This window comes from Tursiops truncatus, chromosome 16 (genome assembly GCF_011762595.2).
Source record: "Tursiops truncatus isolate mTurTru1 chromosome 16, mTurTru1.mat.Y, whole genome shotgun sequence".
Classification (NCBI taxonomy): Eukaryota; Metazoa; Chordata; class Mammalia; order Artiodactyla; family Delphinidae; genus Tursiops; species Tursiops truncatus.
Window position 1 is genome coordinate 31,585,574 of NC_047049.1, and position 13,468 is coordinate 31,599,041.

The following is a 13,468-nucleotide window of genomic DNA, read 5'->3' on the forward strand; positions in this document are numbered from 1 at the left end:
TTTCGATACCATCACAGCCAAGGAGCAGGGAGTGAGAAAGGAGGAATGAGCAGGAAGGTGGTTACTGAGGAATGAGTTCTGTCTAGACACCCATTTGGGTTGATTTGAGGGGCCAACTGTACACTAGAGTGGGCACTCTTTCCCTGACTTCCCAGGGCAGAAGTTGTGATTCTGTCCTCTCATCCCCCACCCTTACCACACTCACGGGCAGCCTCAGCCCTCGTTCTCTGGCCTGAGAGGACCAGATGGGCCTAAACACGTCCCCTCCCTTTATGACTCGATCACTCACTTACCTTTCAGAAAACTTTCCTGTGAGAGACCAAAAGAAGAAAAAACACATTGTGTCTCAACATATATGATACGTGACGCCAAGGGCAGGCCCCCTCTTCCCCTTGTCTGAGGGCAGTGCTAAGAAGGACCTGAGACATTATCTAGGAAGCTGAGTCCACAGAAAGTAAGAGCCTATCAAACTCTATTGGAGTTGGCCCAAAAAGGATCAGGAGCAGATCGGGGGCTCCCACAGTCCCCTTGGCCAATGATGGGATAGTCAGTAAGAATTAGAACTTCATTGAACTCAAGCTCTTTAAATATGTTTAAACTCATGAGTTCATACAGCACTTTAAAAATAAAAAAAAAAAAAACACACCTCATTTGTCATCTTTTGAAGGCTACTCCAGGAATCAGACTATTATTTTGAAACTGGTAAATAAAGGTAAAGAAACTGTTTATTCTGCAATGCCTTTTCCAACTGTATGTCAGGATAGCCAAATTGTTGGTGAGGGGAAGTTTTTATAGAAATATGCCAGCAAATAAATTAAGAAGACATGAAGCTAAGAAATAAGGTTAGCATATCAACATTTTTACAACTGTAAATGAAATAATAGATCTAGGCAATGATCATCAATGGCTGCTAATGTGAAAAAAAAGGGCATTGGACTTCCCTGGTGGCACAGTGGTTAAGAATCTGCCTGCCAATGCAGGGGACACGGGTTCGATCCCTGGTCCGGGAAGATCCCACATGACATGGAGCAACTAAGCCCGTGTGCCACAACTACTGAGACTGTGCTCTAGAGCCCATGAGCCACAACTGCTGAGCCTGCGTGCCACAACTACTGAAGCCCTCACACCTAAAGCCTGTGCTCCACAACAAGAGAAGCCACCACAATGAGAAGCCCGCGCACCACAATGAACAGTAGCCCCCGATCACCACAACTAGAGAAAGCCAGAGTGTGGCAACAAAGAGCCAACGCAGCCAAAAATCAATCAATCAATCAATATTTTTTTAAAAGCCCTTTCAAAAAAAAAAAGGCATTATGTGTCTCCTGATGGAAATACAAAAAACTACCTATGAAGAATTCTCAACAAACAACAACAAAAGAAACCTGAACCATCACAAGTAATCTTTTGATCTAACTACCAGTTTGTAGGAAATGCAAGGTTCATGTTAAATGATATGATGGAGAGGCAACCAGCAACATCCCCTGTGGAAAACCCTAGGACAAGAGACCTGGCCCCTGCAAAATGTAAATCACAAGCAGAATGTGTGTGTGTGTGAGTGTGTGTGTGTTTGTATGGTGAGTCTAGATTAAACAAAACTTAATATACATATCACCCAATTGCGATATGTATTTTATTTTTTATAGAAGTATAGTTGATTTACAATGTTGTGTTAGTTTCAGGTATACAGCAAAGTGATTCAGTTATGTATATATATACCTACTGTATAGCACAGAGAACTATACTTAGTATTTTGTAATATGTCTGTGGCCTATTTCTGTTTTGTATGTAAGTTCATTTGTATCTTTTTTTTTTTTTTTGCTGCACTGTGCAGCTTGTGGAATCTTAGCTTCCCGAACAGGGATTGAACTCGGGCCACCGAAGTGAACGCACCAAGTCCTAACCACTGGACCACCAGGGAATTCCCGAGTATCATTTTTTTTTTTTTTAGATTTTACATATAAGCGATATCATGTGATATTTGTCTTTCTCTGTATGACTTACTTCACTTAGTATGATAATCTCCAGGTCCATCCATGTTGCTGCAAATGGCATTGTTTCATTCTTTTTATGGCTGAGTAATATTCCATTGCATATATATATACCACATCTTCTTCATCCATTCATCTGTTGATGGACATTTAGGTTGCTTCCATGTCTTGGCTATTGTAAACAGTGCTGCTATGAACATTAGGGTGCATGTATCTTTTTGACATAGATCTTCTCTCAATATATGCCCAGAAGTGGGATTGAAAGATCATATGGTAGCTCTGTTTTTAGTTTAAGGAACCTTCGTACTGATCTCCATAGTGGCTGTACCAGTTTACATTCCCATCAACAATGTAGGAGGGTTCCTTTTTCTCCACACCCTCTCCAGCATCTATTATTTATAGAAGTTTTAATGATGGCCATTCTGACCAGTGTGAAGTGATACCTCATTGTAGTTTCGATTTGCATTTCTCTAATAATTAGCGATGTTGAGCATCTTTTCATGTGCCTTTTGGCCATCTGTATGTCTTCTTTGGAGAAATGTCTATTTAGATCTGCCCATTTTTTGCTTGGGTTGTTTGGTTTTTTTTGATATTGAGCTGTACGAGCTGTTTGTATATTTTGGGAATTAATCCCTCGGCAGTCGCATCGTTTGCAAATATTTTCTCCCATTCAGTAGGTTGTCTTTTCGTTTTGTGTATGGTTTCCTTTGCTATGCAAAAGCTTTTCAGTTTAATTAGGTCCCACCATTTGTTTATTTTTGTTTTTACCTACATTTCTCTAGGAGATGGATCCAAAAATATATTGCTGTGACCAATAGCAATCTTTAGATCCTAATTTATACAAACTCTAAAAAACATTTTTAGGATATAATCATGGAAATTTGAACACTGAATTTATATTAGATGATATTTAAGGAATTATGTTCATTTTTTAGGTGTAATGATGTTGTATTTACAAAGTACTTATCTTTCAGGGTGACATATTGGAATATTTGTGGGTAGAATTATACAATGTCTGAGACTTGCTTCAAAATAATTTGTGAGCAGGTTTAGAAGTCAGTTGGGTGGGAGCATAGGAAAGCTAGATTGGCCCTGAGGGATGATTCTTGGGTTCCCATGTTCCCATGGGCACATGGGAATTTATTTTATGTTCTCTTTGCACTGTGTATGTTTGGATCTTAATGAGCACTTAAGGAGGTACATGCCAGCACTGAGGATCTTGAGATGAAGCAGGCACCATCCCTCCTCTAGAGTGTCTTACAGCCCGGTTCCCAAACTCTTATCACTGAGCACCTCTTCTGTTATTCTTTTTCCTGGCAAGCCCCATGTTTAAATGATTCTGATCACTAAATAAAGGTATTTATTATGTATCTTTGTATGGTGTATATATATATATATGTATATGTATACACACACAACGGAATATTACTCAGTCATAAGAAAAAATGAAATAATGCCATTTGCAGCAGCATGGATGGACCTGGAGATTATCATACTAAGTGAAGTAAGGCAGACAGAGAAAGGCAAATACCGTATGGTATCACTTATAGGTGGAATCTAAAATATGACACAAATGAACTTATCTACAAAATAGGAATAGACGCCAGACACAGAAAACAAACTTATGGTTACCAAAGGGGAAAACGGGGGATGGATAAATTAGGAGTTTGGGATTAACACATACACACTACTATATATAAAATATAAACAACAAGAACAACATTGTAAAACAACTATACTTCAATAAATAAATAAATAAAATACTATATCATTGGAGTGCTTTGAAATGTCCAAACATTTCTTCTTTTGTGGAGCCTAAAAGGGAGTCTTGGCTGGGAACCCCAAAGTTCTCCAGCTATAAAATTTTATGGAGGTGAAAATGAGGTAGACAAAGAGACTGCCCAGTCATCGGCTGGCAGAAGTGGGACTAGTGCCTAGTTCTCCTAAGTCCACTACTTTTTCCAGTGTATCGTCAGCTGAGCATCAGAGGTGTTTTGGGAATATGTACATTATCTAGTTTGCTGTACTAGAAACAATCATATATGAGCCTGTCACCCTTTTTTTTTTTTTTTTTAAGGCTCAGCTATGCCAGTTTTTTCAATTTTCCCTCATAGAATTTATTTACTTGCCACCTTCTGGACTATTCCAAGGCTGTCTGACACATTACCAGTTTGTTTCAAATTTCCCTCTATGACAGGTTTCTTAGCACTTATTTTCCTCACCCCTCTTCAGTTAAGAGTGGAACTAAGTGAATAAGTCAAGCACAGACAACTCTTGGTTATCTGGGGGCAGGTTGGCCAATTTTCTGTCAATCATGGTAAAAACAAAACAAAAACCCCCAGGGCCACCACATAATAGGCATAGAACGGCAACCAGTAGATGCCCCGCTGATTAACTTTGATGTTAGAATGTCCCTCCTTTCACCAGTCCCAGAGCGTGTGCAGGTTAGTTTACTGAGAAATGTCTACATGTGGGAGTTTAGTATTTTATTTCGGATGCTTGTCACAAACACTTTTACTGAAACTTTCCAGTGTTAAAGGGCACCTCAGTGATGCTTCAATTGCAACCTCTTCTCCATCAAAGAAGATTTTCCTGTCAAAATGGCAGAACCACATCTCCCAAGCCTCTATCTAGCTGACGGTGTAGAGCCAGTAACCAACCTCAGTTGCCAGTGTTCTCATATTCAAGATTGAGATCTTTAAAAGTGCTTTTGGATGGTACTGTGGTCAACTCTGGTCTCTGTTGGGAATTATTTGGTTTCCTTCCTGAATTTCTATCAAGGAGAAAAAGAGGCTTGATCTGCCCCCAGCAAGAACAAGAAGTGGCTTTCACAGCAGCTGATTGGAATGGAAAACCAGGATCAGATCCACCTCCAAAAAACTTTCACGTGAAAAGGGATGAAGTTTCAGTTATCTGCTCCAATTCAAGAAGTTCCAAAAGCTTCTTGAAAATTCAGAATTTCTTACTTAAATTAATGAAAGAAGAAACATGAACTATAAGTAGAGCCAACTTTTGTCATTGATACACTCAAGCGTCCAGGAGAGTCTTTGAACCCCAGTGTCACAGTTTAAGAGCTGAGTATAGGAGTAACTCTCAGAGCCATGAAAGTCCCTCAGGACAGGATGCTCCATCATCCCCCAGCCTGAGCTCTTGGCCTCAATTCTTTCTTCTGATGTTCCCAGGACACCTCACAAGTCAACCTACTTATCACCCTGCTTCCCTGATTTTCATGCTTTACCTCCAACCTAGAAACTCACAACTGCATATTATATAAGCTTAGCAAACTGGATATCAAAGAGAACTCCCCCCATTGGACAAAAGCTAGTTGGTACAAGACCTAGAAAAAAATCATAATTAATGGCAAAATATTTGAAGGATTTCCATTAAAGTCAGGAACAAAACAGGCAACTCACTGTAGTGTACTAACGCGGCGGACAAGGAAAGGAACGGGAAGCATACATATAGGTGAGAGGGAAAGAGAGCTTCCTGTTTCCCCTCAGTCCTCACTGCTGATGGCCTCCTTTCCAGCCTTGATTTTGCCACTCAGTCTGTGGCAAGGAGTGATGGAAAATGGCCTGTAGCTTAAGATGCCTATTAGCACTTAACCGATTAGCACAATTAGCACTTAACCAATCTGTTACTAGGTTGATCATTTCCTCTCGTCTATCTGGAGTCAAGGTAAGAGGCAGAATAGAAAAGGAAAATTAAAAAAATTAAAAAAAAAAAAGAACTTTACTAAGGTTTCCATGAGAGAAGACATGATGTAAGAAAGATAGGAGGAAAAACAAAAAGCAAGAATTGAGCAAGAAGGACAATAAAAGAGAAACGGAGAATGGACACGTGGATGGACGCACAGGTAGCAAGGGGTAGGATGGAGAGGTAGAAGCCTGAAGTGGACAGCGAGCAGGAGCAAATGGGAAGAAATAGGAGCCAGGAAAGCATCTGGACACAGGGCTTGGAGCCTTATCTTGACTGAAGGAGCATGGGGGTGTCGGAGATGGAGCTGGGTTAGCAGGAGGATTTGGCTGGGAAAGAAGCAGCGTGCAGAGGCATGGAGAGCTGTTAGGTCCAAGGTAAGGTTTGGGGAAACTCCAAGTCCTTAGAGATGTGCCAGGCACTCTGCTAAGTGGTTTACATCCACTGTCTCATTTAATTTAACCCTTACACTAGCTCTGTTAGGTAGGTGCTCTTATTTTTTTCCCCTGTACAGGTGAAGAAACTGGGGTTCAGAGAAATTAAGTATTTTGCCCAAGATCAGTCATTTAACGATAAGTGGGCTGGGATTCAACCTGAGGCTGCTGATTCTGGAGCCCTGGCTGGGTAACGTTCAGCTTCGCTTCTCCAAATTCTTATCTGGCTTGACCCAGTTTACCACCCAAGACTGGGTGTATTCAGGGTGGTATGGGAGGGGTTGCTATGCACTGTGTAGGTAGGGAAGAAGAATTTTCTCAGACTAGTGAAATTACAGATGCCAGTGCTCGAAAATCCATGTCAAAAGAGGAGCCTTTGGAGAAGCTGTGGTTGATTAGTCCGGAGGAGAGAAAGGTGGGACACTGGATATTTGAGGGACTGACTTGGAAGTGGTGATCATCTCCAGAGTCATTCCAGAGAGGAGACCCGTGGGTGTGATGGGGAGGTGATTACAGTTCAGTCTTGGGTCAGACTTGCAGTCAAGGCTTTCTGAAAGTGGGATGAGCTGCTTCTGGCTGCAGAAACTCCCCATTGCTGGAGGTGGCCATCGTTCATTCATCCATTCATACAGATTTCTGTGGAGGATCCACAGTGTGCCATCTGTATTCTAGGGAGACAAATATGCTCACTACTCTCCTGGAGATTGCATTTTATTGGGGAAAACAGGCGATAAACAAATACAGAGACCAATAATTATATAAACTACTTATAAATCATGCCATGGGTTATGAAGGAAATAAACAAGGGTCTGAGACAGGCAATAAGGGAGGAAACTGGAGTGGGTCTTGTGGGTGCTCCGCTGAGGGTTCCCTGGATCCCATCATGGTTACTGTGTGCCAGTCCCCCAGCATCTGTGCACTTTTGCTATAAGAATCAACTCCTGTAACTTAGTTTCAAGGAGAGCCCTTGGGCCACTGGAGCTCTTTACCTGCATGTGCAGAGAGCAACCCCTAACTGCCCTTAGCCCAGGACTCAGCCAGTAGAGCAGGAGTGTGAAAGCCCAGAAACAACGTTCGGGGGAGGGGGCTGCAGCCTTCTAGGCTTCTTCCTTCCGCTTGCCTGTGCAGCTTCCCCTACTCCCTTACCAGTTTCTCCTGGGGCACTTTTTAAAATAAAACACTTGCTTATGAATTCTTGTCTTGGGGTTTGCTTCTGGGGAACTCAACCTAAGATGAGGAGAGAGTCCTGATGTGACTGACATTTTAAAAGGTACCCTGATTCTGGGGGAGAATAGACTGTGAGATTGCAAGTGTGGAAGTAAGGGGACCAGTTAGGATCCTAGCAGTCTTGGTGAGGGATGAAGGCTTGCTCTAGGAGGATGCCAGGGGTGATACCAGGGAGAGGAGAGATTTTAGATCTCAACAAGAATCAACAAGGTTTGCTTGGAAATGACTGAAGGAAAGGGAGGAATCCAGAATGTCTCCTAGATTAGACGAGGGGATATAGGGATATTAGGGATAGAAATCCTCTCATTGACTGGGAAGTAGAACTAGGTGAATTCAAAGCCATGTATCCATTGGAAAATCCATTTGCAGTGGCTGGATTTAGCAACCAAACAAAAGATGGGAGCTAGAGATGGCTACACGTGAGAATAAACGGAAAAGCACAGGGAGTGTACATAGACTGGCAGGTAGCTTGCAAAAATCAGTAAAGTAAGTCAAATTTCTTTTGAGTTACCTAATGTAGGGTGTTTCCATTTCGTGCTCCTATAGTTCCCTACCCACTCGGATCCAGGCCATACCTGGCATTGTGACATGTGCTGGGCCTTTCTCTAGGAGGAAAGTGTGTGTGTGAGAATCAGGCAGACTTTCTTGGTTTGGCTAATCCGTGCTCTTCCTGTCTGATCACCTTGCCTTTTTAAAGAAAAGATGCTAAGCTGATGCTGTCATTGCTGTTGTTGTTATTATTATTACTGCTAAGCACTTAGTAAGTGCCAGGCATTTTGCTTATCGCTTTGCACATATAATCTCATTTACCCTTCACAACAACTCTTTCAGGTGCTTTTGTATTCTATTCTCCTTTGGGGGCTGAAGACATCACAGCTTAGCTACTTGCCCAAAGTCAAATAGCCTGAGAGTGGCAAAATTGGGATTTGAACCAGAAGTCCCATTCCAGACCCCAAGTACTCAACCAGTATGATTAAACTGACTGAAAAAAAGAAAATACTCTCAGGGGAGCCTGAGCACTTCCTCCACCTACACAAAACTCTAGTCATCCCAGGGCATTGGGGCTGATTCTCACTGTCCCACGCGCCACAGCCTCTCAGCATCCACGCCCACTGCCCTCTGTTCCTGTCCAATGCCAGCGTCCCAGTTCTTCATGGCACTCAGATAGCTCTGCTCTACAAAACAGGCCTCCCTGATTTCTTCCTTGGGTTTCTAGTGAACGATACAAGCTCTTGAAAAAGTCTGTCTCTCTGGGGTTCGGGAGTTTCCTTAGAGTCCATCCCAGAGTACCTTGCTTAGAGGCACTTAGATCCATTCAACTCATGTTTCCCAGCAACCGCTTTGTGCTAGACTCTGTGTCTGGCAATGAGAGAAGGAAAAAAAGTTAACACTCTGTATCTTTGGCTGTAAGGAAATCACAGTCACTGTCAAGCATGTTGTCTAAGCAACACATACCTAGAAGACTGAATACTCCCAATTGTCTGGAGATTTCAAGGGCCTTTTCTAGTTTAAAGCGGGGGAGGGGGGCTCCCTAAAGCTAGAAAAGATTCCTGCCACACGTGAAAACAGCTTAAATGTCCAATAGTAAAGGGTAAGCTCACTGATACACTATCCCACAACACAAAACATTCTTAAAGGATTTAGAATTCTGAATCACATGGGTTTCATAATATATTTTTGTGACGTGAAAAAAAAATAATATAACATTTTGCAAATAGTGATGCCATTTACATGAAAAGAAGTTACATGGTGTGCATGGTTAATAGTGATTATCTCAAAATAGTGAAATTCCTGGTGGATTTTGTTTTCTTCTTATGATTGGCTTGAAAGTTTTGATTTTAAAATAATTTAATTAGGGCTTCCCTGGTGGCGCAGTGGTTGGGAGTCCACCTGCCGATGCAAGGGACATGGGTTCGTGCCCCGGTCCGGGAGGATCCCACATGCCACGGAGCGTCTGGGCCCGTGAGCCATGGCCGCTGAGCCTGCGCGTCCAGAGCCAGTGCTCCGCGACGGGAGAGGCCATGGCAGTGAGAGGCCTGTGTACCGCAAAAATAAAATAAAATAAAATAATTTATTTAGAAGCCTATCTGCAAAGACTACATACTGTATCATCCCAACTCTATGACATTCTGGAAAAGGCAAAACTATGGAGACAGTTAAAAGATCAATAGTTGGGACTTCCCTGGTGGTGAAGTGGTTAAGAATCCGCCTGCCAGTGCAGGGGACACGGGTTCGAGCCCTGGTCTGGGAAGATCCCACGTGCCACGGAGCAACTAAGCCTGTGCGCCACAACTACTGAGCCCGCACTCCTTAGAGCCTGTGCTCTGCAACAGGAGAAGCCACTGCAATAAGAAGCCCACACACCACAATGAAGAGTAACCCCGCTCACTGCAACTAGAGAAAGCCTGCAACACAGACAAAAACAAACAAATAAATAAATAAAATAAAAAAATCAGTGACTGCCAGGGGTTTGGGTGGAGGGAGGGAGTAGGGAGGGAGAAATAGGTAGAACAGGAGGGATTTTTAGGGCAGTGAAACTACTCTGTGTGATATTGTAATGATGGATACATGTCATATATTTGTCAAAACCTATAGATTATACAACACAAAGAATGAACCCTTTTGTAAACTATGGACTTTAGTTAATAAGAATATATCAATATTGGCTCAGTTGTAACAAATGTACCGTACTAAGGCAAGATGTGGATAGTAGGGGAAACTGTGTATGCTGGGGGGTGGTGAGAAGGTATATGGCAGCTCCCTGTACTTTCTGCTCAATTTTTCTGTAAACCTAAAACTGCTCTAAAAAATAGTCTATTAATTAAAAAAAAATCTATTCTATATTTCAAATGTGCAGAAAAATACAGAGAATATAGCGAACACATTTATTCACCACGCAGATTTAATAAACCTTAAGATTTTGCCATATTTGTTTTAGATTATTGTTTAAAGAAATAACAAATTACAGAAACAAAGCCTCTTTGTATCACTCCCATTTAATTTCAACCTCTTTCCTCCCTCACCAGAGAAAATTCCTTCCACCCATTTTTCTATACTTTTTTTTTCTTTTTGTGGTACGCGGGCCTCTCACTGTTGTGGCCTCTCCCGTTGCGGAGCACGGGCTCCAGACAAACAGGCTCAGCAACCATGGCTCACGGGCCCAGCCGCTCCGCGGCACGTGGGATCTTCCCGGACCGGGGCACGAACCTGCGTCCCCTGCATCGGCAGGCGGACTCTCAACCACTGTGCCACCAGGGAAGCCCTTTCTATACTTTTTACATGTCTGTCAACATTAACAATATATAATATTGGTTTTTATATTTTACTTCTCAAAAATGGAATTATATATTTGACTCTGCAATTTATCTTTTTATTAATCTTATCTTTAAAAATATTTGTGTTGATACATGAAGCTCTAGTTCATTCATTTCAACTGCTGTAGAGTATTCCATCTTTTGAATATACCACAATAATGAAAAGTTTTAAAATAATGTTTTGGAGCATATGTAAATGATATAGGGAAGCACTCAAGATATTAAGTGAGAAAAAAAACAAGATATAAAACTTTACTTACAGTATGACAGGGCTTCCCTGGTGGCGCAGTGGTTAAGAATCCGCCAGCCAATGCAGCGGACATGCGTTCGAGCCCTGATCCGGGAAGATCCCACATGCCAGCAGAGCAACTAAGTCCATGCACCACAACCACTGAGCTTGCACTCTAGAGCCCATGAGCCACAACTACTGAGCCCGTGTGCCACAACTACTGAAGCCTGCGCACCTACAGCCCGTGCTCCGCAGCAAGAGAAGCCACCGCAGTGAGAAGCCTGCGCACCACAACCAGTAGCCTGCGCTCCCTGCAAGTAGAGAAAGTCCACATGCAGCAACAAAGACCCAACGCAGCCAAAAATAAATAAATAAATAAATCTGTTAGAAAAAAAACTTTACTTACAGTATGACACAAAACACATACATACAAAATAAAACGCTGCAATGGCAAATATAAAAACGTTAACAATGTTACTTTTGGATTGTGGGATTATAGATAGTTTTTCATATTTCGTAAACCTTATACAGTGAATAAGCATTGATTTTATAATTTTTTAAAAAGTAAGACTAAAAGCATGCAGTTCTACTAAAAAGTAAGACTAAAAGCATGAGTTTGAGCTATGTATCCCACAAAATTACCCCCTCCCTCCCCACCTGTGTTGGTAGAGCCCCTGGACACTCTGTAAACTGCCCTGCCCCGTATCACCCCGTCCTCTCACAGGTGGGCGGCAACTGGCCCTGTGGCTCCTGTCCCAGTAGCCATATCTTCCTGATCACCAACAATGAGCTGGTTTCTGATGCCTGATACCCGCAACGCAATTATGGGATTGGCTATAATTATGCTTGCAGCAATATTATAGGATTGGATATAAATATACTTGCTACATGTTAAGAGAGTTTATTTCTGTTCACAGTTTACCATCTGCCCGCAGTACACCCCTTCCTAGCTGGGAGGGGGAAGAGCACTATCAAAGCCAGAGGTGAAACAGGAGTCAGATTGGAGGCTTTGAATCATCAACTTCTGAAAAATCATCTCAACGTGTGTGATGGAGCCAGAGTGTCAGGAATCACAGGAATGAGGCAGCAGGTTTTACCAGGTCTGTGTTGTTCTTTTGCTGCTGTGAGTGTGGAATGGAGCTCATTCAGGCTTGCTCAGAAATTCCTAAGTCACAGCACACCTGAGGTACACACATTCCCCACCTTCTGCCTTGACCTCCCTCTCCAGCTCAAGTCCTACATCTCCACCTGTCTGATGAGTGGTTCCACCTTCCTGTCCTACTGTATCACCAAACTAAATTCAGAATGATTTCTTCTTAGACGTTCAAATTTCGACTTTATCCTGACTCCTCTATTTCTCTTAATGACAGCACCATGATCCTAGTCATCTTGGGGGGGGTCGTCTTTGGTAACCTTTCACTTAGGACCTTGTATCTAAGCAGAAGGCAACTTGTGCCATGTCTTCCTTTATGGATTCAGTCCCCAGATCTAGCACAGTTCCTGACTCTCAGTGGTTAATAATTTTTGAATGAATGAACGAGAAGATGAACGAAATGTTTCTTCTTTTCCATTGCCCATGGTCACCTCCCAGCCTTTATTACCTCACACCAGGACTACTGAAGTAACCTCTCAGCTGGTTGTTCTGCCTTCCGTCTTTCTCAGCTTCAGTCCATCCTGCTGCTGCCACCAGATGGCTTGTGCTTACATGCCACCTCCATCACACCACCCCCCTGTTTAAAAGTTTTGGGTGACTCCTCACTGGCTACCAGATAAAATTCAAGATCATGACCTTAGCTTCCAAGGCCACTACACTCTAGCCTCAATTAATATCTCTAGCCTTTTGCTTAAAACTACTTACATTCCTGGGCTTCCTGGTGGCACAGTGGTTGAGAATCCGCCTGCCAATGCAGGGGACACGGGTTTGAGCCCTGGCCCAGGAAGATCCCACATGCTGCGGAGCAACTAAGCCCATGGGCCACAACTACTGAACCTGCGTGCCACAACTACTGAAGCCCGCACACCTAGAGCCCGTGCTCCGCAACAAGAGAAGCCACCGCAATGAGAAGCCTGCGCACTGCAACGAAGAGCAGCCCCCGCTCGCCGCAACTAGAGAAAAGCCTGCACGCAGCAACGAAGAACCAACACAGCCAAAAATAATTAATTAAAAAAAAAACCAAAAACTACTTACATTCCTAAATCCTCTGTACTCTTCTCATGCATCTTGGACCCCAATTCCTGCAGGACACACCCCCTTAAGGGATTAGATTTTATGTTAACCTGTCCCTTCCCCACTTGCCTGAGCCAAACCATTCCAGTCAGGCCCCCAAGGGCCAAATGGGCTACCAAACAGACAGAGCGTGAGACCCTCCCAGGCAATGTCATGACACTGTGGAAAAGGCCTGATTGGAATAAAAAGTAGGTTATAAAACAGCATGAATTACATGGAATTTTTTTTAAACAACTTTATTGGAATATAATTGCTTTACAATGGTGTGTTAGTTTCTGCTTTAAAACAAAGTGAATCAGCTATACATATACATATATCCCCATATCTCCCCCCTCTTATGTCTCCCTCCCACC

General features: G+C 42.7%; 1 long non-coding RNA gene across 1 annotated transcript in view; it reads left to right on the forward strand.

Moving 5' to 3' along the window:
• The window catches only part of LOC141276808 (uncharacterized), a 32,340-nt gene that overhangs the window by 9,322 nt on the left and 9,550 nt on the right, over nt 1-13,468 (forward strand). Inside the window, exon 2 of the long non-coding RNA XR_012326971.1 lies at nt 11,806-11,988. This is a non-coding gene — a long non-coding RNA (uncharacterized lncRNA). The remainder of the gene's footprint in view (nt 1-11,805; nt 11,989-13,468) is intronic.